The sequence below is a fragment of the Bos indicus genome, chromosome 26 (genome assembly GCF_029378745.1).
Source record: "Bos indicus isolate NIAB-ARS_2022 breed Sahiwal x Tharparkar chromosome 26, NIAB-ARS_B.indTharparkar_mat_pri_1.0, whole genome shotgun sequence".
Lineage (NCBI taxonomy): Eukaryota > Metazoa > Chordata > Mammalia > Artiodactyla > Bovidae > Bos > Bos indicus.
In genome coordinates, this window is record NC_091785.1 from 24,948,334 (window position 1) to 24,974,550 (window position 26,217).

The following is a 26,217-nucleotide window of genomic DNA, read 5'->3' on the forward strand; positions in this document are numbered from 1 at the left end:
CTTTGCAGGATGTGGATTTTGGATGAGCTGGAAATAGAACCATTTCCTTCTAGCTCGGAGTTGCAGGGAGAGAAGGTATGATACAAAAGAATTTTCTCTGTTTCTCCAGGCTTAATGCTGTGCTCAATTGTCTTTAATTTTCTTGTCAGAACAGACAGGTTAAATATCATATCTCCTTCGCCCTCTGCCAGCATCTCCTGGCCTGCTAAGCTTGGGCTGTAGTTAAATACATTTTAGCAGCAGCTTTTTTGTTTCTTTTCTTTTAAAAGAGCCAAGTAAAGAGTAAACATGTTGTTTCTTTGCTTTCCCATTTAAGTAAATCTCTCTCTTTTTCATTTCTAAAAGTCTCTTCGCTCTAGTGGATTTGGTGCTTACATGAATCTCATCAACTCTTAATGCATGCATTTTTGGAAGAAGCATTAGAAAATAATCCCTCTGCCTCTTTCACTCTGCCTGAGCCCCCAGCTAGTCTAGCTAAAAAGCCATTTCTGCATAAAAATGCCATCATCCTTTGGTCAAACACATAGCTGAGAGAGTGTTCCGTGGTTAACTTGTAATTGGTTAATTTGTATTATGCGAGTTCCATTCCTCTCTCTGTTGACAAAGGCAGCTTTGTCTACCAGTAGCACTGCCCCATGGATGGAAATGTCCTGCATCCCTGGTGTCCAGTATGCAGCCGCTGGCCACAAGGTGAGCGCTTGAAATATATGCCTTGTGCAACTGAAGAACCATTTTCAGCTTTATTTAATCTTAATTCATTGAAATGAGAAAAAGCCATATGTGGCTTTTGTGGACGTGCAGGTCTATGAACAAGATCGCTCTTGATTAGAAGGGAATAACTCCTGCCCTCTCCCCCGTGTGCTGCTCTACAGACCACCTTGAACGCCTGGCGAGGGCCCCCTGAGGGGAGTGGGGTGGGGTGGTTGGCTTCCTGAACTGCTCCGGACTCCTCTTCCACCAAGCACACCACTGCTGTCAGCTCTCAGTGGTCCCGGAGTACATCTGGAAATAGGGGGGATGGTAGGTCCCACAGCAGTGGCAGAGCCTGAGCTACAGGTGGGGAGCTCTTAGACTGTCAGTTCAAGTCCTGAGACCACAAGACCCTTGAGCTCCTTCCTTAGCCGCTTGGGGTCATTGGTCCCTCTTCTGGAGCACAGGTCCACTGAGGAACTGCACAAAGAGCAATGGACCAGAGATGCTTTGCCTCCTAGGCTTGAGATGCTGACATAACCACAGGAGCTGGTGTCAGGAGACAGGGTTCAACAAGGAAAACAGACTCTGTGAGTTTTTACAATGCTGGACAGTGTAATGCGATGGAAAAGTCTAAGCTGAAAGGGATGGTGAGGCAACCCAGAGATTAGCAACCACAGGATGTAGTTGCCCCCACCCGCCACCACACACAACCCCCCATCAGGCTGGAGGATCAAGCTGTGTCTCCTTCCTCCCACCCTCCAGTCTCCTACTAATGTTTCCCATTGGGCCAACCCAGTCGGAAGGCAATTCACACAGGAGTCTGGGAAAGGTTCCCCCAAGTATGCTATTACAGAGGACAGAGCAGGAGAAGGGTGAGGACTGGCCCAGAGTCTACGTGAGTGTGTTTAAAATATGAGCCCTTACTGTTTCCCCCAGTGCACAGTCATGGGGGGCAAGAACCATTCCCCTGCTTCCTGCCCAGGCTTCCCCTCCCCTGGCGCCCCCTCCCAGTTCACAGCGCACTTTGGAAGGACTGACACTGAAGCTGAAGCTCCAATACTTTGGCCACCTGATGCGAAGAGCCAACTCATTGGAAAAGACCCTGATGCTGGGAAAGGCAGGAGGAGGAGGGGACGACAGATGAAATGATTGGATGGTATCACTGACTCGATGGACAGGAGTTTGAGCAAACTCTGGGAGATAGTGAAGGACAGGGAAGCCCGGTGTGCTTCAGTCCATGGGGTTGCAAAGAGTTGGACACGACTGAGAGACTGAATAACAACGCAGCACGCCTAGATGGAGTGTCAGGGGTGTTGATGGACTAGTCCTCTTAGAAAGGATGCTGTAGAGTGGGGTTAAACAATGGTGGTGATTCGGGCTTGAACTACATTAAAACATTTTTTTTGAGTTACTTTTAATTAAATTTTTAAAACTTGATCACAGTTAAAAAAATCACATAACATAAAATTTACCACTTTAGCCTTTTTTCTAAAGTTCAGAGGCATTAAATTTATCCACACTGTTGTACAACCAATTTCCAGAGCTCTCTTCATCTCACAAAACCCATCCGTTCTCCCCCAGCTCCTGACAACCACCATGGAGCTTTCTGTCCTTATGAATTTGACTGCTCTAGACACCGCTGAACTGAATTATTTTTGAAGTGGCTGCCAACCTGGAGATTCTGTGGTTCAGGCTCAAAAGTCTGTGTAGTACAATGTCCCTGTGATTTAAAAACAAAATGAAAAAGAGCATCTGGGTGAGATTGGCGGGGGTGGATTCTTCCCTCAGAAAAAGACAGACAGAAATTCAGAAAGGCCTGATGCTGGCAGGGTAGGCTCCTTCTGTGTGGAGTTCTCCTGGTGGGTGAGCTTCATTCCTGTGAGATCTAAGTCTATTAGATTGCTGCCTTTAACCATTAATAATCCATTAGCCAGGATTATTGACCAGAAGAGTGGGAGAGTGCCCAAGGTACCTAGTGATTATCTGGAGTTCCAGACATAATTTCTCTAGCCCTTGGTGAAGCAGCCACCCAGTCTCCCTTTGGATCAGTCCCCTTCCCCGGCTCAGTCGCCCCAGCCCACCCACGCTTGAGCCCCCTTTTCTGCCTGCTGGTTCAGCAGTGTGACAGGTGGTTCTGCCTCACTGACTGTGTCTGTGACTGAGGTTTAGGACACGAGAGTGAATCTATCCCAGGTCCACCTGGTTTGAACGTGTGTAAAATGCTTGGTTTTGTTACTGTTGGTTGGTTGCACAGTATTCATAGCAGCTTTATTTGGAACAGTCAGAAACTCTGTAGGAAGAATTCTAAGATTCCTGGCCCTTAGGATATATGTGCCTTTCCCTAATTATTCAAGAACTAATCTTGCTATGCCTGTGAAGTGACTTTGCAAATGTTAGGAAGGTCTCAAATCAGTTGAGTTTAACATAGGGAGATGATCAGCTGTAGTTTTGACCCGAAGCACACAAGCCCTTTAAATTTGGATCTAGAAGTCGGAGACTGGAGACGTCAGAGATTTGAAAGGTGAGGTAGGAGATTCAAGCATGAGAGTTTTTCCACTGTTGGCTTAAAGATGGAGGGAGCCATGTGACAAGGAATGAAGGCAACCTCTGGGGGCCGAGAACAGCCCCTAACTGATAGCCAGCAAGGAAACCTAACTTGAGTCCTACAACTTCAAGGAGCTATTTGACAATGGATTTGTTCTCAGAGACACCAAAAAGGAATGCGTTATGGCTGACACCTTGACTGCAACCTGCGTTTCTCAGAGCAGAGAAACCCGGCCACCTGGGCCCGGCCTTCAGGCCTGCGGAACTAAAAACAAACAGATAGATACTGTTTGCAGTAGGTAAGGTGGCAGTAATTTGTTATGCCTAAAATGTTTAGTTTTCAATTAAAGTAAGAGACTGGATTTAGCATAAAGTTCAGCTCTCTTTAAGTAGAAAGGGCTGTTGTCTACTACCTAACTGAGTTCTTAAATCATCATTACAGGTTATGCAGTTTGGATATGGATACAATTAATTACATAGTTAATTGTAGAATTAAAACTAATTCAATCTATGAGGAAATTGAGTCCCAGTGAGGATGATTGACAAGCCCAAAGCCCCCATCTTATTAGTGCCTAAGTGGGGGCTGGAGTCTAGAAGTCTCCTGAACTCAAGCCTGATGCTCTAGTTACACGCCCACATTCCTTTAAAACTATTTTGAAGTTTCAGGAGTCCATAGGAAGGGCAAGGTATGGCTGTCCCTTCCTGGGCTTTTTCTAGAGGCATTAGATGCAGCTAGAAGGCAAGCAGGGCCTTTGGCCTGTCTGTATGGGGAGCCTGGTTATCTTGACTCCATTCCTTGGTGGGGAAGCCACCACCAGCTGCAGCTAAGGAGGCTCTGGGCAGGTGTCTGCAGGAGATGTCGTGAAGGGATCAGGTGCTGCTCCAGCTGGCACCTGCTACCTTTATTTCTAAGCCCGACAATCAAGGTGCTCACTGGCAGAAATGGGTGGAGGCCCAAACAAGGGATCCTTGAGGGAGCATCTTCAAGACATCTGTTCTCATCTGTTTTATTCAAAGAAATTCCTACACTAGACTGTCCCTGTTCCAGGTGATTACGGGGGACCTGAAATCAGCCCCAGGCCGTGACTTAGATCTGGGCCCTGGAGTCTCAGAGATGGTGGAAGTAGGGCTTTGAGGATTTAAGCTGCGATTATTGAGAGTGAAAAGATGAAGGCTGGGCTCCCTCCTCGGACACCAGTCCACAAGTTCCCCCATTGCAGGTTCTGACCCAGGTAGTGTTGCTCCTTGGGGGCTCCCTTTATGTGCCTCAAGAGCCCTGGAGTGCTCCAGCTGGAAAGGACCCAAGAGATGGATTAGTCCAACCCTCTCACTGTGCAGGGGGAAACTGAGGGTGCTGTGGGCGGGTTGGTGGAGTGGGGCCAAGGTCACCAGATGGCAGAGTCAGGACCCGAACCTAGTGTCCTGGCAGATGGAAGACAAGCCATCTGTTGGGGAGAAGCTGCACTTCTGAAAGCTGTGGGCAGCCCTGTCTCTGTTAGTCTGGAGACAGACTTTTAGACATGCCTGTCTATTTTGACCTACTTACTGAGAATCTGCAGAGTTTTGAACATGGAACCCACAGACCTTGTTGAGAAACAGGTTGAAATCAGTAACATAGACCTATAGATAGTTAACACAAGGAGAATGCATTTGCCTAGAGTAGATTTGGCGTCAGACTAAACTACCTGGATTAAAATCGAACTCCACCAGTTACTAGCATATGACTTTGACCTATAGTCTTACTGGGCTCTATTCTCCTCATCTATAAATTGGGGATTTTAACAATTATAACTATCTGCTACTTAGAATTGTTAAATGAAGTCATTTAACAACACCTGGCATATTAGGAACACAATGCACTGAGTGTTAAGTATGACGAGTCTTATTTATGAGTATTAAGTATGAGTGTCTTATTTGTGCGGGTCAGCTAATTGTGAATTTGCAGTGATCTGCCTCATTTAACTTATCAGAGTCATTTGATTTCTTTGTGGAAAATACTTATTATAGTTAAATGCAAAACTGGGCAGCGTTCACCATCCCCTCTTACCTCCAAAGCTTTCTGAGGTAGTGAGATATTTTAAACAATTATCAAGTAATTTATTAAGCACCATTACCGAAACTTCAGGAGGTAGTAAGGGACAGGGAGGCCTGGCGCGCTGCAGTCCACGGGGTTGCAAAGAGTCGGACACGACTGGGTGACTGAACAACAACAGCGTGCTTGGCTCTGGGTTAAAGTCTATCCATGGAGTAGAGAAAGGGAAGACCTGGTCCTTTCCTTAAGAAACTTGAACTTGCTGGGGGCACTCACTGCATGGCGGCACGAGACATATCTGAATATGTTCTACCCTGCGAGAGGTATGTGCTGCTGTTTCAGGGGTGGGGTGGGGTTTGGGACCCAAGTATTTCTATTAGCTTTTTTTTTTTCCCTTTTTTTTTAAATTTTATTTTTAAACTTTACAAATTGTATTAGTTTTGCCAAATATCGAAATGAATCCGCCACAGGTATACATGTGTTCCCCATCCTGAACCCTCCTCCCTCCCCATACCTTCCCTCTGGGTCATCCCAGTGCACTAGCCCCAAGCATCCAGTATCTATTAGCTTTTTAAAAATACACTTTTAATTCTTAGACCACTTTTAGACCTACAGAAAAATTTCAAAGATAGTAATACTCCTCACCCAGTTTGACCTATTATTAAAGTCTTACATTAGTACAGTATGTTTGCCCTATGCAATGAAACAATATTTATTATTAAAACCGAAGTGCATGCTTTATTCAGATTTCCTTAGCTTTTTGCCTAACGTCCTTTTTCTGATTCAGGATTCCATCCAAGGTGCCTCATTTAGTCCTCATGTCTGTTTAGCCCTTCTTGGTTGTGACAGCTTCTGACTTTCGTTGTTCTGATGACCTTGACAGTTTCAAGGAGAACTGGACAGATGTTTTGTAGAATGTCCTTTGGGGAGAAACTAACACAAGATGCCTTTTGCTGATGGACTGAGATTGAAACATGAGGCTGCTGGAAAGAGACAGTTTCTCCTTCCCACATAGTAGACGGAAGGATGTAGACGTTGGAGGAGAGTTGACTGATGAGGGCTGTGGAATCAGGGGTGAAACTTGGGTGGGGTAGACTTAAGGTTTGGGAAGGAAACTCTAGACCAGTGGCCCCCAACCTTTATGGCACCAGGGAAAGATTTCATGGAAGACAGCTTTTCATGGACCCAGGGGATGCAAGTGATGGGGAACAGCTGTAAATAAAGATGAAATTTTGCTCACTTGCCTGCCACTCACCTCTTGCCACATGGCCCAATTCCTAACAGGCCACGGACTGGTACTGATCTGTGGCCTGGGGGTTGGGGACCCCTGCACTAGAGGGACCATCCTGGCATTTCCTCAAAGACATAGCCTATTTCCTGATATGGCATTGGTAACCACATTTTGGAGAATGTGATGGCAATGGATTGCCTCACACTGAAATGTGTGAAATGTGTGTGTTTCTAGGGTGGGCAGGACAGGAGGTCACTAGCTGGGGCTCAGAGCAGGCTGCACGGGGCTTGGCATGACCTGTGGGGGCAACTCAGAGGGACAAGTTGCTGAGGGCCTGCAGGCAATGGCATTAATTAGGAGGCTGACGGCTGTGGCCTCCTAATGTTTGGGGTGTGGCACTGGTTGTCTTTACATTATTTACTTTGGTATCTCAGTCAGTAAAGAATCTGCCTACGGTGCAGGAGACGTGGGTTTGATTCCTGGGTCAGGAAGATCCCCTGGAGAAGGAAATGGCAACCCACTCTAGTATTTTTGCCTGGAAAATCCTGTGGACAGAGGAGCCTGGCAGGCTCCATAGGTTCTCAAGAGTAGGACACGACTTAGTGACTAAACCACATAACATAAGCAAGCGAGAAAACTAATCAACCTGCCCCTCTAGACTTTGGGTTCAGCTTGGCTGGAATAACTGAGCTTGTGAAGGAGGAAGGAAAGTCAAGATTCAGGGTTAGTTTGAAGGGACTAAGGAGCCAGAGAAATCTCAGGATTAGGCAATTCTATCTGTATCCACCCATCCATCCATCTACCCATCCCTCCCTCCATCCATCCTTGGTCTGTGTGTGTGGGCAATGGGCAGGCCGTGGTTTCAGCATACAGGGAGACAGTCTTTACCTGGCCAGTCCAGCAGGTGAGTTTTCTCACCCACAGGCCCCTTCTGCCTCTACAGTGAGCCAGTCAAACACCTCTTGTTTGAGTTTTCACCCTGTACCAGTCTTGAGCCAGATCCCAGAAGGGATCCACAAGAAGATTAAAGACAGTCCTGTTCTTGTAATTACAGAAGAAACTGTCCCTGTAACTGAGAAGAGAGCACGTCCACTCTGAAAACAGAAGGTGCGGTTGGTATACAAAAATATTCAGTGACCCGTCTGTAACACTTGTCCTTTTCCAGCAAAGGAGGAGATGGGAGTGAGGTGGGGGTACTTGGGATATGATTATTTCTATTGCTGAGAATAAGCAGTGACCGTTAAAAGACTGTCTTCAATCCCAGCTGAGTCTACTGCAGGCTCCATGAGAGCGTCTCTAGGATGTCTGTCCTGACACGGTACCCTGGTTTCATCCTTACATGAACTGAGACTTCCTGAGATTGTTTCTCTGGTTGTTGCATGAGCCCAGACCTTCTCTTGGTCTGACACCTCCTGGGGCAAATCCCTTGTGAACCAGGGTCTCTGAGGACTTCCCCGTGGCCCCAGAGTGCTGTAGCAGCCCTGCCAAGCAAGGCCTCCCTGGGTTTTCTTGGGTTCCCATGAGAAGCCCAGTCTGACCCCTGAAGGGAGCATGTACTTCTGCCGTGTTCGTGACTTAAAATAATGAGGCAGTTGTCTTAGCAAGAGGAGGCAAATAAATCACTTGGAAGGGTTTTTCACAGGTCAGCAGGTTTGGGACTCGGATACATTAAGATGGAAAATTGCTTTTCCTTCTGAGAGGGGGGCTGGGGATGGGTGGGGTATGACTTGCGCTTCCCTGTCTAAGTCACTTTGTCCCACTTCCCAGAGCCCTTCCTTGGGACAAGTGGGGAGTCAAAGGCTCAGCACACCCGGTCACTCTTGACCCTGAAGTCTGTCACACACTAACTCTGAGACCTCCTGCCACTCCTTACTGCCCACTGCAGGGGCTTTCTCTAGCTCACCACTCAGGGTCTACTGGTCTTTTCACTCTTCCGTCTGCTCCTTCCATTCATGTCCCCATTTCTGTCCTCTGAAGAGTCTCTCATCTCAGCTCACCTCCTCCCAGAAGCCCTCAGGGATCCCTCTTCTATAGGCATCGACACTTGCCTTCACCCCTCACTGTGGACCTTCTCCCTGGGCTCCTCAGATGGTTTTGGTAGCTGTCCTGTCCCTCAAATGAGGCCAGACTTCCCTGAAGACATGGAACTTGCCTTAATGCCCAAGAGCCACTGGATCTGGGGTTAGACATGTCTGCCTTGTGCTTTTATGACAGTTCTTTTCACTTTCTGCCTTGTGGGGTGGGGCAGGATCCTATTAGGCACAGAGAATGAGATTTGGAGTCTGGATCTGGGCAGCTCTGAGTTCTGTCACTTTCTGCTTCAGGAACTTGGAGAGGGCACTGAACCACGCTGAGGCTCCTTCTCCATCCATACAAGGGGAACAAGTTCAGTATTATCTCATCAGATAGCTGTGAGGACAAAGTGCTAGGATGCCTGTCAAGTACTTAGGACAGCTCCTGGCGTCTTCCTCTGCACACCTTCCCGGCTGGCACAGTTCTACTTCAGCTGATTAGTTAAACCAACTGATATACTCACAGGCCTTTGTGAATGAGTCCCTCCTGTTGGAAGAACTGAAGTCTGGGTCTTCCAGGGCCGCCTGTGGGTGAAGCATCTCCATGTCGGGGTGGGACTCCTGGCCTCACAGGCATGAAGCTACCTTGTGGCTCTTAAATTCTCCTTCCAGGAGTCTGCACAGTTGAGGCAAGGCTAGATTTTCAAGTAATACCTTCCCAAGTTCTCAGGGTGTCAACAAGATGAAGAGAACTGAATAGTGATGGAAAACAGCAGAGGGTTTGAGTTTGATGCCCATGGCACTGGTATGCTGCCCCCAGCTCTTTCCCTACTGGGTGGAGGGACCCAGACCATCCGGGGTCAAAGCCGGGCTCGGCTCTGTGTAAGCTGTAGGCGCTCAGGCAGGAGGCTATGACGTGCAGTCTCTTCACGTGCACGCTGGGGACCCCACAGCGTGTGCCTCAGAGGGCGTGTGCCTCAGAGGGCGTGTGCCTGTGGCCACAGTGAGACAAGGCAGGCTTGGTGCTCGCTCAGCACAGACAGTGCATGCTCATGAATCAGTCCCTTGTTATTAACAAACGAGATCTGGTTTCCTCACCTTCAGCTGTGGCTTCCCACACTGGGACCTCTCAGCTCCTGCTTTCCCTCTTCAAGAACCCCTTCCCAAGACAGCTCTGCCTTCAGGAGCTGAGACTGAAGAAATCTAGGCTTCCCATCCTCAGGTTGATACCCAAGAAGACTTTCCCCAACCCCAGGGGCCACTCATACCTCCTACTCCAGCCCAGCCTCCTCCACAGGTCCCCTCAGGATAAGCCCTCAGGAATGCCACATGGTAATCCCGTATCCCTGTGTTCCTTCGGGGGGATGGCTTGAGGTGAGGAAAAGGAAGGAAGAAAGAGGGGTGTAAAATCATTCTGTTATAATGTCAACAGCCTCTCCTGCCATCTGGACCCCAAACAACACCCCTTATTGCAGAAATGTATCAATCTCTGGGCTTTTTGAAAGAGCAGAGGCACTTAGAACAATGTGCTGTGAGCTGTAACCACAGGGGGAGGGGCCCACTGATGGCGCCTCCTCACAGCTACCCGCGCTTCTGAGCGAGGCAGTGTTTATCCTCACAACTCCAAGGGTGAGTGCTGCCATCATTCCTGTTCCTCGGGTGAGAGAACCAAGGCATGAGAGGACCTAACCCTTAAGAACATCATTCCTCTGCATTGCTTTCAGGATGGTTACCTATACCCTATTTGAAAGGAAGGGAAATCACAGTTCAGAGACTCAAAGACACCTGCCCAAGGACACACAGTTAAAAATGAACAGAGCTGTGTTAGGATGCTGGCTGCCTAGCTCTAGCCTACCCTGGTTCTGTTTCAGAGTCAGGATGGTCTGCTCGAGCCCCTGAGCCCTGAGGCAGGTGAGTTGGGTGGGTTGGGGGTGGGGCGCTCTGGTCTGGTTCTCCCGCAGGGTCTGCAGGGAGATGCTGATGCTGGCAGCCTCGGCTGCTGCGGCTGAAGATGAAGAGGATGTGATACGGGGCCAGCCCCAGCCTGGGCGTCCTGCCAGGGCTGCTGACACTAAGTTGCATTTTGTCGTCTGCTCCCTCTGCCTGATTTAATACAACCTTAAATAATAATGGGGCCGGGGGAAGGGGGAGCAAGGGAGAAACAACCCAGCCAAGATTCTGTGTAACAATCTCATCAGGCCTGGCGTTTTCCCTTTGCTACTGGAAGAGCAATTTCTCCTCTGATGTAAACATTTTTTTTTGATGATGATTCCAGGCTGAGCGGCACCAGGAGCTGCTGCTCGATGCTTTCCTCCAGCTCCCTCTGGTCCTCAAATGGAGGCAGAATGGGGCCTGTAACCATGGCAATTCTCTAATGTTCTTCTTCCGTAAACTGTAAACATAGGGGAGTCTTCATTATGGCTTCTTCAAGGAGAAAACAAAGCTTTCCCTGACTGGGGCAAGGCAAGGTGGCAGGCAGAGGGGAGGAGAGGAGAAGAGACATCTTAGATTTTTTGTTTTCTTTTGCCACAGAGATGAATTGCCTCAAATTGGCTCAGTCCAATGCATGGTTCCAGCAATTAAAAAAAGATGCAGCCCCAGAGCCGGGCACAAAGGAGGTGCTTCTTAAATGTCTGTTGCAAGCTGGAAGGGAGGGAGACAGGGACAGAGTAGTGTGGGTGAGGGGACAGGATTTGAGGAATCCGAAGGAATAAGTTGGGTGACCAGATGGGCCCATATTTTGAAAGGGTTTCAAGTTTTGCTGACCTATCTAATAGGTTTCTTGAAAGAGCAAGATGATGTATGGATTGTCCTCCCTGAAGGCTGGCACGGCATCTTATCTTGCTTGTATTCCCTGGGCTAGGTACCTGGTCTCTGAATTGTCAGCATCAGTGTTTGTTGAATAAATGAAGGAGTGGGCCAAATTTTTAGACTTTTTTTTGAAGGTGTACTGAGGATTCTACTGAGGATAATTGTACTGAGGATATAGATTGATGAAAGCTATGAATTCTTACTCCAAAATTGTAGTCATGAAAGCACGCATTTTATTGGTTATTTCAGGGTGCTTACAGACTTACTCATCACCATCCTTAGACTTCACAGTGAGAATTCCTGGCTGCATTAACCTCTAGATGACCTTGAGCATTTGTTAGTTTGGATCATCAGCAAGAGAAGGGTCTACTATGCTGCCTTGGTTTCCCCAAAGTAATTGAGAACAGATGGATCTGAAGAGATAATCTTGCTCCTAATTTCCAAGTTTTGGGGAGACAATCATGTTTCACCCAAACTCTTTGGAGCTCAGGGGCTTCACAAGAAATTCTACTCCAGACACTTACAGAGAATTCAGATCCTCTTCCAGGGAAATGTACAAAGTGTAGACCTTGACCTGAAGCCTCTTAGCAAATTTCCATTGTCCTTGAAGCTGCCACATTAGTGCTGTCCTTGTGGTTTTGTGTTTCATGTGGTTTTGGTGTTGCAAACTGGTTCTATTAATTTCCCACAATCATAAGCCACACACCTGCACACGTGCAAACATCTCTTATCTATTCTGAGAGTCTTAAAGACTGCCTGATCTTTAAGGCAGGGTACTGTGTCTTGTTCATCTTTGGATCCCCAGGGCTTAGTAGAGTTTGGGGGTGCTGATGCAGGTCTTAGTTTAGGTGACTTCTAGAATTCTCTTCAGCCTGATCAAGTTGGGAACCCAACACCCCCTGCACCCTTAGTATCCAGTACTATGAAAGCAGTTTACAGTATAAAAGAACACATTAGGCATTGTCTTTGATCTTGGATTTCTTGTTCTTGATTGGAGAGCTAAGAGTCCTTGTTTTTAAATCCATCAAAATCATTCTTGTACCTAAGATATTTCCTCTCCTACAAAGTATTTCTTGACTTTCACAGACAGAATATGTCACTGCCACCCCAAGTTCTTTGCTTCATATTCCAGTGTTAACCTCTTTATGGACTTACTTCTTTTTTTTTTTTTTTTTTTATTAGGTTGTAAATTTCTGGAGGGAAGACTGAATGGAGTTCAACTAGGTATTCCATGGTGCCTTGCATATGGTAGAAACTCAGCAAATGTGGGGCTTGGTGAATAGCAGATACTTTACTTATTATGGGGAGGGGATTACCCCTCTCTATATCTGTTCCCCATGCTGTGTCACTTTGCAGTCCCTCTCACAAAGGTGGATTACATGTCCCTGCTCTTCAATGTTGGGCTTGGCCTTTGGACTTGCTTTGGCCAATAGGATACTAGGGGGAATGATGCAAGCAGAGGCTTGGGATGTGCTGATGCAATTGACTTGCACTCTTGTGCTGTGACCATTGCTTGACTCACCCCAACCCCAGGATAAGAATGAGAAACACGTGAAGCAGCACTGCCCAGCCAACCTGCTGAGTGACACATAAGTGCCTATTGTTGGGTGCCCATGGGATCGGGGTGGGGGGGTGGTTCATTCCTCAACAACAGTTGTTTAACACAACTGCTAACCTAAAATATAGATTGAGAAACATGGAAGGCTTTGAGGTGAGTTGTTTTTAATCTTTTAGAAAGAATGAAACATTGAAAAGTGACTTGAAGTGGTTGGTTGTTCCCCAAATGTAAGACTGAATGGAGGTGGAGGAGGTGTAAAAATTTTCTCAAACATCTTCCTTTCTTTACTGAGTCTGTTGCTATTAAGACCTGAATGATGACAGCTCTTGTGGGAGGAAGAAAGAAACTGAGCTTCTCTGAAGAGCAGTACTTTCCCCCAGAGTTACAAAAGGTGTTGTTTCCCACCCCTGACTTCCGTGAGCAACTCTGCAGCATAAGATAATGTGTGTGTGCATGTGAGAGTGTGTGGATCTCCAATAAAGTCTGACTTCGGTGCTTTTTAGAAAATCGGACTTCCCCATCATTCTGTCATGGGGTTTCCCAGTCAGCTCACTGCATTACTAGCGGCAGAAGGGATGATGGGACACAGGAGGTGAGGGAGCCTAATTGGGTTTCCTTGCTTGTCTGTGACTTGAGGGTTTTCACACCGTGCACTCTCTTCTTCTGGAGCATCGTGATGGCCATGCCTCTCATCCACTTCTAATGCACAACCGTTCTTCTAGGTACTGGCCTCCCTGAGCGCCTGCTGGTCCCCCGGAAGCTTTCACACTGTTGTGTCTTTTCTCTCACTGCTTCAGTCACCCAGAGTTTCCTTTCTCAGTGCCGGCTGTAGGCATCCTTCTCACCTTTCATGTTCCAACTCAAATACGATCTTTATTGGGAAGACTTCCTTAAATAATCTGTGGGATAGCATGTTGTTTCTGTGTTACAGTCCATGTCTCTGCACTTATTTTCTTGGCTGTTTTTCTTTCTAGGTTGAGTTTGGTGTCTTGCAGTGTCTTTCTATCTGAGGTCTCCCGTAAGTAGTTACTGCTGTCCCAACTATAGGCAAGAGAACGTGGGGTTCTTACATGGAAGGTGCTAATTGTCTGGATGAGGAAACCACAGACAGGTGCATAAAATGCCACGAAGAACAATCAGCAGTGATAGAGACGCGAAATGGTGCAGAGACAGTGGAAAAGCAATATGGTGGTTCCTCAAAAAATGAAACATGGAATTATCGTGTGCCCCAGAATCCCACTGCTGGGTGTATATCCAAAATCATTGAAAGCAGGAAATCAGACAAGTATTATACACCCACGTTCATAGCAAGATTATTCACAATAGTCAAAATGTGGGAACAACCTGTGTCCATCTATGAATGAATGCATAAACAAGATATGCTTATACATGCAATGAAATATGTCTCTAAAAAAGAAGGAAATTCTGATACATGCTACCAGATGTGTGAACCTTGAGGACATTATGCTAAGTGAAATAAGCCAGTCACAAAAGGACAAATATTGTATGATTCCACTTATGAGGTATCTAGAGTCATTAAGGAGAAGGCAATGGCAACCCACTCTAGTACTCTCGCCTTGAAAATCCCATGGATGGAGGAGCCTGGTAGGCTGCAGTCCATGGGGTCGCTAAGAGTTGGGCATGACTGAGTGATTTCACTTTCACTTTTCACTTTCTTGCATTGGAGAAGGAAATGGCAACCCACTCCAGTGTTCTTGCCTGGAGAGTCCCAGGGACAGAGGAGCCTAGTGGGCTGCCGTCTATGGGGTCGCACAGAGTCAGACACGACTGAAGTGACTTAGCAGCAGCAGCAGCAGAATCATCAAGCTCATTGAGGCAGAAAGTAGCATAGTGGTTACCAGCAGCTAGAGGGAAGGGTTATTGTTTAATAGGTATGGAGTTCAGTGTAGAGTGATGACAAACTTCTAGTGATAGATAGTGGTGTGGTTGTCCAACCATGTCAAGGTACTTAATGCCCCTGAAGGATGCACTGAAAACTAATTAAAATGGTAAATTTTATGTAATCTGTATTTTATCACAATGAAAAAATGAAAACAATAGCAATGACAAAAATTTAGCATGTACAAATAATGGTCTGTATACAAATTGGTTTCAGGCTTAAACGTTTTTGGCAGGGAATGCTGAGGTGGGTTTAAAGAGTGGGGGTTCCAGCAGGAATGTATGAGCTCTTTGGATTCTACCTTTGGGAGAAATGGGTGAAGGGTCTTCTGACATCGTGTCTCCTTGATTGGAGGTTCCTTACTTGAGTCCCAGAGGCTGACCACTAAGGACCACTCAGCTGGAGTCCTCCATTTCCCAGGTGCGTCTGGCCAGTGTGAAGGGCCAGCAGGTGGGAGGAGAGCAACAGGTCGATGAGGTCAGGGACTCTCCTGCCAACGTGGCAGTGACTTTGGTCCTTTACTGCCGTCACATCTGTGTATGAGCAGCAAATGGGAAGAAGGAAAGAAAAGGAAGGTTTCCTATACGTTTTTCACATATTTCTGCTCCATTTCATGTGGTCAGAACCCAGCTGCCTGGGGAGAGCAGGGCATATAGGCTTTATTCCTAGAGATAGTTTGTGGGAATAGGTGTCAGAATTCTGTTTCTAAGGAAGAAAGCAGGATGGACACTGGAGTGCCCTGGCTGGCTCTGCCATGGAGCTGACCAGAGCCCACTCATGACTGGGGTGGACAGGGTCAATGTGCCTTCTTTCCTCTCCCACTGTTGGGTATCTAGGCTTTGTCTGCTGGCAGAGTCTTAGCCAACTTGGGCCCCTTCTCTGTGCTGCATGTAGAGAAGGTACCATGTGCCCTGCCTCACAGGGAGAAGTTAAAGAACCAGAACAGATCCATGGACAAGCATTTTAGACCAGGAAGCTGTAAGTCCAGTTTGCACGCTTGTTTCTCCCATCTCTCAGTCATCATGGGACATAGGTTGCTATGGTGACAAGATGAGGGAGGGTCTGCTTTCACTTATACATAAAACTTCATAAAGTTTCCTCTGAGGAGCTGGACTCCAGATAAGGCAAAGCCTGCCCCTGGGTGCCAGAGGGCTCGAAAAGTTTTCCCAGATTTCTGTTCACCAAATGGATCTTGCAGGAAGCCAATGCTATAAACTGAGTCCAGAAACATCCCAGGAAGAGGAACGATTTAGTGCAAATCCTAAAGAACTGGAACAAGCTGAAAGAGCGCTTCTGCTTTGGAGTTGAGAGTGGGCACAAGGAGAGAGGTGGTCAGGACTGCAGCCTAGGAACCATTTCCCACCCCTCTTCTATCCCTGCCCCTCACCCCATATCTGGCCATCTGCACTCAGCATCGGAGTGCTGGTGGGGGTGTAGGCTCTGGCATCTCCTGGGCTTGAGTCCTTCTCCATCAATTTCTAGTTATATGACCTTGGGATAATTTCTTTCACTTTCTGAGCCTCTGCTTCCTCATCTGTAATAAGTAGGTAGCACCAGATTCAGAGGGGATTCCATGAGGGAATGCACACAACATGCTTAGCACAATGTCAGACTGGTGGCTATTTTAACTGGTATTTCCAGATGAGGCTTCCCAGGTGATACTAGTGGTAAAGAACCCACCTGCCAATGCAGGAGATGTAAGACAGGGGTTCATCTACGGCCATACCACCCTGAACACACCTGATCTCGTCTGATCTCGGAAGCTAAGCAGGGTTGGGCCTGGTTAGTACTTGGATGGAAGACACGGGTTCAAACCCTGGGTCGAGAAGATCCCTTGGAGAAGGACATGGCAACCCACTCAAGTTTTCTTGCCTGGAGAATCCCATGGACAGAGGAGCATGGCAGGTTATAATCTACAGGGTGGTAAAGACAGACATCACTGAAGCAACTTAGCACACGTGCACCCATTTCCAGGTGACCAAATTTCTGAGCGCTTCAGTGTGCAGAGATTTACAGTCTTTGGGGTAGAATTAAAAAGCACCCCGGGAGTGAGGAAGGGGTCAGGTTGGAGGAGGAGTGCTGTGGCAAGCAGAAAAGGGGACTCCTTTGTTCCTGAATTATTCATAGAAATAGGCTTTGAATAATTGGAGGCCATTTTTCATTATCATTATTTTCCAGAGAAATGACTCCATTGCTAAAATCTCAGGTGAGGAGGTACACTCAATTCGGCTTAGATTGCTTTCTTAAAAACTGCTTAGGGATGGCCCCAAACCAGAGGCTCATGTGGGGAGGTATGAATGCAAGGGTGGATAATCCCTGCCTTTTTGATTACTTCCCAAAGTGAAAGAGGAGGGGGGAGAGGGAGAGAGAGGGAGAGGGGAGGGAGGGGTACGAGGTAAAGAGGGAGTGGATTGAAAGGCAGGCTCTAGAATGTGTTCAGTCGCTCAGTCATGTCCAACTTTTTGGGACACCATAGACTGCAGCACGCCAGGCTTCCCTGTCCTTCACTATCTCCTGGAGTATGCTCAAACTCATGTCCAGTGAGTCGATGATGCCATCCAGCCATCTCATCCTCTGCCATCTTCTTCTCTTTTTGCCCTCAGTCTTTCCCAGGATCAGGATCTTCTCCAGTGAGTTGGCTGTTCGCATCGGGTGGCCTCAGAGGGAGTAGGGTTGAGAGGCAGACTCTAGAAGGATCTGACAGATGTGGGGTCAGCCTGGATCAGGGAGTGGTTCTGTGAGTATGTGCCTGGTGGGGCTCTGAGGAGCATGTCTTCCCATCTGTCCCCAACCTCCCTGCGATATTTTGTCCCCATCCAGGTATAGGGTATTGAAAAGGGGCAGAGCTGTTCCACCATGGGATGACCTTGGGCAAGCCCTGTTCCTGCCTCCACGCCCCAGTTTCCCTTTCTGAGAAATGAGGCTGGGAATGTGTCTTTTGCAGAATTGTTATGAGGGTTGAATGATGTAATGGATGTGATTTACCCAGCACTGTGTGTGAGTTACAGGAGGTTTATAACAGCTGTTAGAAAACCCATCTCCCTATCATTGAGTACTTCCTGTTAGAGACCTAGTCCTAGGGGTTCAGCATTGATCGCCCCTTTTCAAATGCAGAGGCAGATGCCCTTGGTGAGGGGCATGCCTTTAATCACAATAAATTACTTATCTCTGGGGCTGGAAAGGCCACTGGTTCTTAAGTGCGTTGTGGGTGGGCAGAGAGGAGGCAAGGGGAGGGGAGGCAGAGAGTGCCGAGGGAACAGGGAGAAGGTTGGCAAAGGCCAGTCTGAAGAGGCACACGCACACGCACACTCAAGCGCGTGCACACATCTGCCTGCTCTGAGTGTCACGAAGCCTTCTTGAACCCCTCACCTCTACCTGCCTGCTCTAGCCCGGCTGAACCTGCTCAAGGCAGATGCATTCATATTGGGTGGATGAGACATAAGTAGAAGTGTCACATGTCAGTATCTGGGAGCCTTCCTTAAGACAAGTGGCACATGCCCTTGGTTGTAATTTAATTGCCATCTGGGAGGTTTGTGGGGATTGCATCCGCCTGTCTAATGAGTTAGAAGCTCTCAGCAAAAGAAATACTTCTTCTGTGTCACGGTTCCCCCACTCCCGCCCCACCCATCTTGCCCAGGGTCAAGCACAGGGCTCTGGGTGTCATTAGCCTGCAATGCCCCACAAGCTGTTGATTGATGGCTGGCTGGATGTAAGCTGATACCACCTAGTGACACGTTTTGAACCTAACTGAGAATCCATCTGGGGGACCAATCTGAGTGGAGAGAGCCTAGTGCTGAGGAGAATAAATGAACCAAATTTGACAAAGGAAGATAAGCAGGGGGCCCCCTGTCGCCCCACTGGCAGAAGAAGCCCTGTACCTGGGGATCAGTTTCCCTGTCTATGTCAGTTCTCTTCATTCCATTCCGTGTGATAACTTCTTTTCGAAGAAGAAGAAGAAGAAAGTGCCGTATGTGTAGTAACACTGGTCTTGGCCATTTGGTGTTGTTCCTAGAGGGCAAAGCCTCAGGCAGCAGGATGGATACGAGGGAGGCAATAACCTCCTTAGGTCCTTTCTGGAGCCCCTGCTCTAGAAAATCACACAAGGGCCTCTGTGCTTGTGGTTTGTCTGGTGTGGGGACAGAGGGCAGCTCTGACTCGGCCCAATGAGTGCTAGCCCTGGCACCTGTGAGCTCCAGACCTGCAGTAAAGCTGCTTATTGGGGAGGGGAGTAACACTCACTTCAGTGATGTTCCTGGGTAACCCTGAGGAAGCCCGTGACAAGGCTCTCCACTGCGGAGGGACCCAATCCAGACAGCCAGCTAAGATGGTTCATCAAACCAAGTGGACATCTGAGCCTACTGGACCATTCCTGTGCAGGGTAAGCAAAGATTCTTATGAATCCATTCATTCCATCTGTGCAGATTTTCTTCCCTGTGATTTGCTTGCTGGCTTTGGCCAGTAATTTCCAGATATGCCTCATTCAGGGACAGAGATAGAGAGATAGGAGATGAGAAGAGGGAGATGAAGAGAGGAGATTATGTGAGTGTATTTGCTGTGTGGAGTGACTGTGGAAGAAGGCTGGAGAAGGCATGGCAGGGACTGCAGAGAGCCGCTGAAAGAGCGCATGAATCCTGTCATTGTAAGTGAAGATTAAACAGTGGAGAGAATGGGGCTTCACTGCAGCCACTGGATTAACAGCTTGTAGATTTCAATAATCAGTTTAAAGTTGAGTTTATCACTCATGCCAGGAAATGTAGCTCTTTAAGATGAGCTATGCTGTTGCTGCTGGAAATGGTTGAAAGTCAGGGAGGCAATTTGCAGCCTGAAGATGCTGCCTCTCAGAGAAGAATCACCCACCCCTGCAGCAGCAGCCCACTGGAACGAGAGATCCTGTCAATTCCTTAAGATCGTGAATTCGAGTTGAGATGCCCTGAGAGCAGGTAGATGCTATTTCTAAAGGTGACTGGGATCAACTGGCTCAAGAAGCCACTGCAGTGCCCCAAGGCCAAAATGTAAAGCTCTAAACCTTTGGCCAGAAGACTCAGCCTTTGCTTGGGGCCTCCTGAACCCATTTATGGCCCCTTCCTAGGTGCTCCTTCTCATAGGCCTGTCCTAAATCCCAGCCCCCATAATTCTTGATCAGCCTTCCTACCCAAAACATTCATTCTTTTCCACCTGTCTAAACTAGCCCACTCACCAACTCCAAATAGAAAATAGATGCCTCCACAGAAAGGTCTCTGAAGCCCTCCTCTCTCCCCAGGTGGGAAGACATGCCCCTGCTCCTGTAGGCCCCAGCACATTTTCCTTGTTATAATAGATAGGTCGTTGGAACATGGCCCCTGGCAGGTTGTAAGCTCCAGAGGCACACAGCTCATCTGGGCTTCTCCATGTGTCCTGTGGCTTGTACTCTGCTTGGCAGAGTAACTTGCCCATGGCTATCACATCAGATCCTATCTATTTATCGTGACTTTCCCATTACATTCTTTCACCTGCCGTAGCCAACTCACTGTCCCACAATGTACTGTGAAATTTCACACTTCTGGGCCATTCACTGATTCATTCATTCATACCTTCTTCCTTTCATCATGTATTTTTTGAATGCCTACTCTGTGCCAGACTACTCTACTTCCAAGACCCAGGGGTGAGTGCAAGACCCAGGCCTGGCCAATCAGCATTCCCTTTTCTTAGCCACAGGAATGGTTACAGATGGGCAAGTGCCAGGGTCCAGCCCCGGCTGATCCAGGATATTCGAAGGGGAGACGGCTTCGGTGACTATTTAAATATTCATCAAAGATATAAAGAGTAATAGAATGAGGATAGCTCAGTAGGAAAATTCAGTGGAGAAAAGAGGCTGAGTAGCTTGATTTACGCGGGAGACCAATAAAACTTCAAGACCAGAAGCTTGCACCACTTACGTAGGCCGCAGGCGTCCTTCCGTTCTCCCAAAGGAGAGGAGACACTGAGGCCTCCCCGGCGGATCTTAGAAGCCCAGGCATAATTAGTAAGCATGGCGGGTTCCGTGCTCCTGATGGAGACTCAGCCAGAGTGAGAGAGAAAGCGACATGGGGAGACCAGTATTTCGAGGAACTGATCCCAATTCTTTATTTTCCAGAGTCTGTTTTTATACACTGAGATGTTATACAAAAGTCACGTGGGGACAGCAGTCCTGACTTCTATTAAAGTCAGGTGCTTCATACAAATGTATACAGAGGTCTTAGGGGTGTTACATCATCTTCTGGCCAGGGGGGCCTGCTGACAATTTATGACCCTCTCCTTGTGACAGTGGTCAGTCAACCAGAACACTTTTTTCTCCAAGGGTGATTATTCTTAAAACAGATGCTACCCAAATAAAGTTACATTCCTATAGGGTGAGGGTGTAGTGGGTTTTAGTTAAGGAAAGAATTTACTTAGCCTAAGGTCTAATGTGATTTATATCAAAGGTTAATACTTATTTCTTCTATATATTCATTAATGTGTGTAAGGGCAGGGGATGTGGAGACTTAGCAGTAAACATTGGCTCAACAAATGAAAAACCCTTCACCAATACAATTTCTAATCAGCCCACTATACTTATACTAATAATTTTCTAACTTCTCTAAAGAACCTGTTTTTAGAAGGTTTAAAGCATCTCATACCTCTCACGGTTGGGAGGCTGTGAGCAATCACATGTGGCCAGACAAGCCTGTCAGGCAGGCTAAAGAACCTTCAGAAGAGTTTGTAGGTTGAAACACTCCTATCATGCCCAGGAATTATTATTAACTAGAGCTCTAAGTTAACCCCTTCTCTGAAAGAGGTGGTGGAGGCCAGCCCCCCGTAAAGTCAGAGGTGTAGGGGAGAGCACAAAGTAGTAAAGTAGGCAGGCTCTGGTTATGGGGGTAGATGCTCAAGAATTTCCAGGGGGACTCCTGAGGCTCGATCCCGTCTTTGTGTATGTCGAGCCTCCTTCCTCATGACCTTTGTCATGGGCGGAGTGCCTCACGCCGGCCCCCAACAGGCAAGTGACACAGGTCATCCCACTGAGACTCAAATCTAAGACTCCTTCGGGAACTTTCATGTACTTTCCTCTGGAGTTGCCTAATAGCAGGTATCAGCCTGGAGCTGCTGGGGACCACTCATGAATAGTGAGAAGATAGTCCCACCAAGGAAAGCAGATCTGGGAGGCAGAGAGTTAGAGATTCCTGGGGACCTAGATCAGTCATGCCTGACCCACCCCTGGACTTCAGTTACATGAGTCAGTCAGTCAGTCCCCTTTTCTGCTTAAGCCTGTTTAATTTTGACTTCCGTAACATTCAATCAGTGTTCTCACTAAACTAAAGGTAGAACATGGGCCTTTAAGGATAGGAAAACCAGTTCTTTGTTTTCCTGGCTGTTCTATACCTGGGTTTAGACTGTCTTTGCTTTCTTGCTGCCAATAAAGTGGGTGGGTGGGTGGTGGGTGATGGTAGAGGAGTTGTTGGCTTGTCTGTTGTCATCTATGCCTGGCCTTAAGGCCCCACTTGGTTGTAACTTCCTGCTCTGTCTAGAAACGAGCCTGAGATTCTTGCCTTAAGAATACTTTGGCCACCTGATGCGAAGAAGACTGGTTGGAAAAGACACTGATGCTGGGAAAGAGTGAAGGCAGGAAGAGAAGGGGATGACAGAGGATGAGATGGTTGGATGGCGTCACCAACTTGATGGACATGAGTTTGAGCAAGATCCAGGAGTCGGTGATGGACAGGGAGGCCTGGTGTGCTGCAGTCCACAGGGTTGCAAAGAGACGGACATGACTGAGCGACTGAACTTAACTGAGCCTGAGATTGGTCTCCTCTCACATTTCCTGGAGTTCATGCATTAATAGCACACACAGATTGAATGATAGGTGCTGGATGATGGAAGAGAACGGGGACAGAGGTCACAGTTCACCCTTGTTCAGCTTGATTAATAGTTAGGTGTTGCTGCTGCTACTGCTGCTAAGTCACTTCAGTCATGTCCGACTCTGTGCGACCCCATAGACCGCAGCCCACCAGGCTCCCCCGTCCCTGGGATTCTCCAGGCAAGAACACTGGAGTTAGTAGTAGGTCAAATTAGGATTTGAATATGAACAGAGTTTTTTGGTATCAGATATCTATATTTGTCATTCCTGTTGTTGTTTTTATATTGAATTTTACTTTAGCTGCCATTTCACTTGTGCCCCTTGAGATCCTGAGGTCCCGTCATTGCCCCAGGGACTGAGAATGTTCCTGCACATTTAACGAAGTCAGCAACGGGTATATTTTTAGTTGGCTTGTTTGCATCTGTTCTCTCCCTGTTCCTTGCCTGATTGACACCCACTGGATGAGAGTCACAGGAGCATAGTTTTGCCATGGGAGCTACAGGTTACAGCAGCTGGCTCCATGGCACCCTCTGATTGTGTCTAGCCTGCACAGAGGCATGGAGAGTTCCATTTCTCTTAGCTTGCTTGATTCCTCTCTTCAAATGACCATCAAGGAGGTGAGCTGGCCTTATGGACCACCTTTCCATGGCTAGTGCATAAGAGACCCAGGATGCTCAGCTGTGCCCATTACTGTACCCCCCAGTGCCCGGTTCAGGCTGGACAGCCTGCCTGAGAGAGGTGTTTCCAGACTGTGCCTGTCTCTGGCTTGGAGTGGCTTCTCAAAATGTTTGTTGTTGTTGTTCAGTCACTCAGTCACGTCCGACTCTTTGAGACCCCAGGGACTGCAGCACGCCCGGCTTCCCAGTCCTTTGCTCTCTCTCTCAGAGTTTGCTCAGACTCATGTCCATTGAGTTGATGATGCCATCCAACCATCCCATCCTCTGTCACCCCCTTCTTGTCCTGCCCTCAGTCTTTCCCAGCATCAGGGTCTTTTCCAACATGGGTGATATTCAATACAGCCCTGCTGTCTTCTGGAGCTCCCTGGAGCCCTTTGCCAGTGGCAGAACCAGGGGAGCAGTTCAGGGTCCTGGCATGAAACAGATGGTACCTTCATGGGGGGTATAGAAGAGAGTTTAATAAAGGGACTGTTCACAAGTGTAGGCATGTTTGAGGGAACCATTCAAGGATGGGAAATACCTCTGAATTAGTAACAGCAAGAAACTTACCACACTCGCCCCCCACCAAGACATGAAGCACTTACGCACTCCAAGAAGACTGAAGAAGGGGCACCCAGCAGAGCAGTGGTTTTTCAGCAAAGGAACACAGCTATCACAAGCCTGGGGCTGGGCTATGAGGGAGCTGGAGGAATGAGGAGCCTGACCCCTCTCTCCTCCCACCCTCTGGTGACTTGATCCTTCTGTTGGCTGAACCCAACTAGTAAGGGAGTCTGATTTGCTGTACATGGATGCCAGCCTCCTGGGGGCACTGTCTAGTTTTCAAGTGCTGTCTGCTGTTTCAGGCGGGGGTCCCTGGGACAGAAGGAACAAAGCCACCCATGGTTCCTTCAAGGAGAAGTGAGCAGGCAGGGCACTGTTTAAGATGCCCAGGGAGGCTGTGCATGGGTGCCACATGGGATGGCAGGAGACAGATGATCTGCCAGGCCCCTCCCCATGCCACGCTTGGCCTTAAGCCTCATGGGAAAGAGATGATGCTGTCAGGACTAGAGCACAGTCTAACACAGCTGGACTTCGCATTATTTGTAACACTTACAGACGCCCCCTCCGAGTACAAAGTAAGGCATGTTCGTTGCAGCCAAAGGACACAGAGACCTGCAACGGAAAAGCCAACTCCCTCCCCCAACCCCACCCCCCAGATAAACATTAGCAGTTTGGTGTATGTTATTCCTTCCTTTTCTCTGTGCTCACTCCAAACATATTTAAATGTTTATAAAATATAAATTTTTTTTCTTCAAAAATAAGATCATAGGATGTGCATAACCTACAACAGTTTTTTCCACTAAAAGTATAATATCACCCTAGGTCAATCAATATATATGGCCCCAACTCATCGTTTTTAATTGCTTCCTATAGTACTCGTGCCTGGAAAATCCCATGGACGGAGGAGCCTGGTAGGCTGCAGTCCATGGGGTCGTGAAGAGTCGGACACGACTAAATGACTTCACTTTCACCTTTCACTTTCATGCATTGGAGGGGGAAATGGCAACCCACTCCAGTGTTCTTGCCTGGAGAATCCCAGGGACGGGTGAGCCTGGTGGGCTGCCATCTATGGGGTCACACAGAGTCGGACACGACTCAAGTGACTTAGCATGTCATAGTATCCTTATATAAAGATTTTTTGAGGAAATCACACTTCCCTTTCAATTAGCCAACACAGAATTCTTGGTGACCTACAAAGTCAAATTACTATAAAGATTGTCTTTTGGTCTCTAAGTATTAATACTCCTGGTCTAGTTAGGGTTGTAACTTCTGGACATGTGACAGAACTTATATTTCAAGATAACCCATAAATGGCACCTAGGTGACTTAGACTCTGGACACTTTAGAGAAAGTTGTTGGACTGAGAAGTCCTCGAGGGTCTCATGCGGGAGCAGGAGAGGGGTGACGTGAGCTGGACTTTAAAAGAAGGAGACAGTCACTATCACAATTTTAAGCACAGGTGGCAACACCAATTGGGGCTTCCCTGGTGGCTCAGTGGTAAGGAATCCACCTGCCAATTCAAGAGACACAAATTCAATCCCTGGGTCAGAAAGATGCCTTGGAGTGGGAAATGACAACCTACTCCAGTATTCTTGCCTGGAAAGTCCCATAGACAGAAGAACCTGGCGGGCTACAGTCCATGGGTCATGAAAGAGTTGGATACAACTTAGCGACTAAACACCACCACCAGCCACCACCACCAATTGGTGGCTGACAGAAGTGTTATGTGGCAGAGTCTGTCGGTCCTCTGAAGTAGGGAGACAGCTGTCACGCATAAGTGACACTGTTGAGATGCAGACAGAGGCGCTCGTGTCATTCCAAGTTCTTGAAATCTGGTTGCTTTTCTCCAAATAGGTTAATCATCCCTCTAGCCCAGAATTCTTTCACACTCTTGATTTGCAGAACACACTCTTTTTATTGAAAGCTCGCATGTCAGTTCGAGTCTTGTCTGTGTCTGCACGATCATGAGTTTGAAATAGGGCATGTTTCTGTTAATGAGATTTGACGTGATGCCTGTTAGCCAGTGAACAGCATGGGGCTCCGCGGTTCTGTATCAGACCTCAGGGGCCTCTTGGTCCAGGTTGCCATAAGCTTCCTGCAGAGGGAGAAGGAGCCCCTACTCTCTGGGTGGAGCAGGAGGGCAGCTGGGAAGAGCAGCTCCCCTCCTTCTGGTCCCACACCAGGGACATTTGCCTTTGTGCTTGCCTCCCTCAAGTGCTATTCCCTGATCTTGGCCATTGCCTCCTTTCTCTCCCCTCTCCCAAATCTCTGAAGGCATCTCCTGGGCTTCCAGGTGGCCAAGCATCCTCTCTGGCTCCCCAGTTGGGCCCCTCCCCCAGGCACCCCGGGAGCGTCTTCTCTATACTT

At 47.8% G+C, this 26,217-nt stretch overlaps 1 long non-coding RNA gene across 5 annotated transcripts in view; it reads left to right on the plus strand.

The window, feature by feature from the left end:
- Positions 1-26,217, plus strand: part of LOC139179975 (uncharacterized) — a 106,819-nt gene that overhangs the window by 16,857 nt on the left and 63,745 nt on the right. For all 5 annotated transcript variants that reach the window (XR_011564276.1, XR_011564277.1, XR_011564278.1 and 2 more), the window contains exon 2: positions 1-26,217. This exon is cut by the window's right edge. This is a non-coding gene — a long non-coding RNA (uncharacterized lncRNA).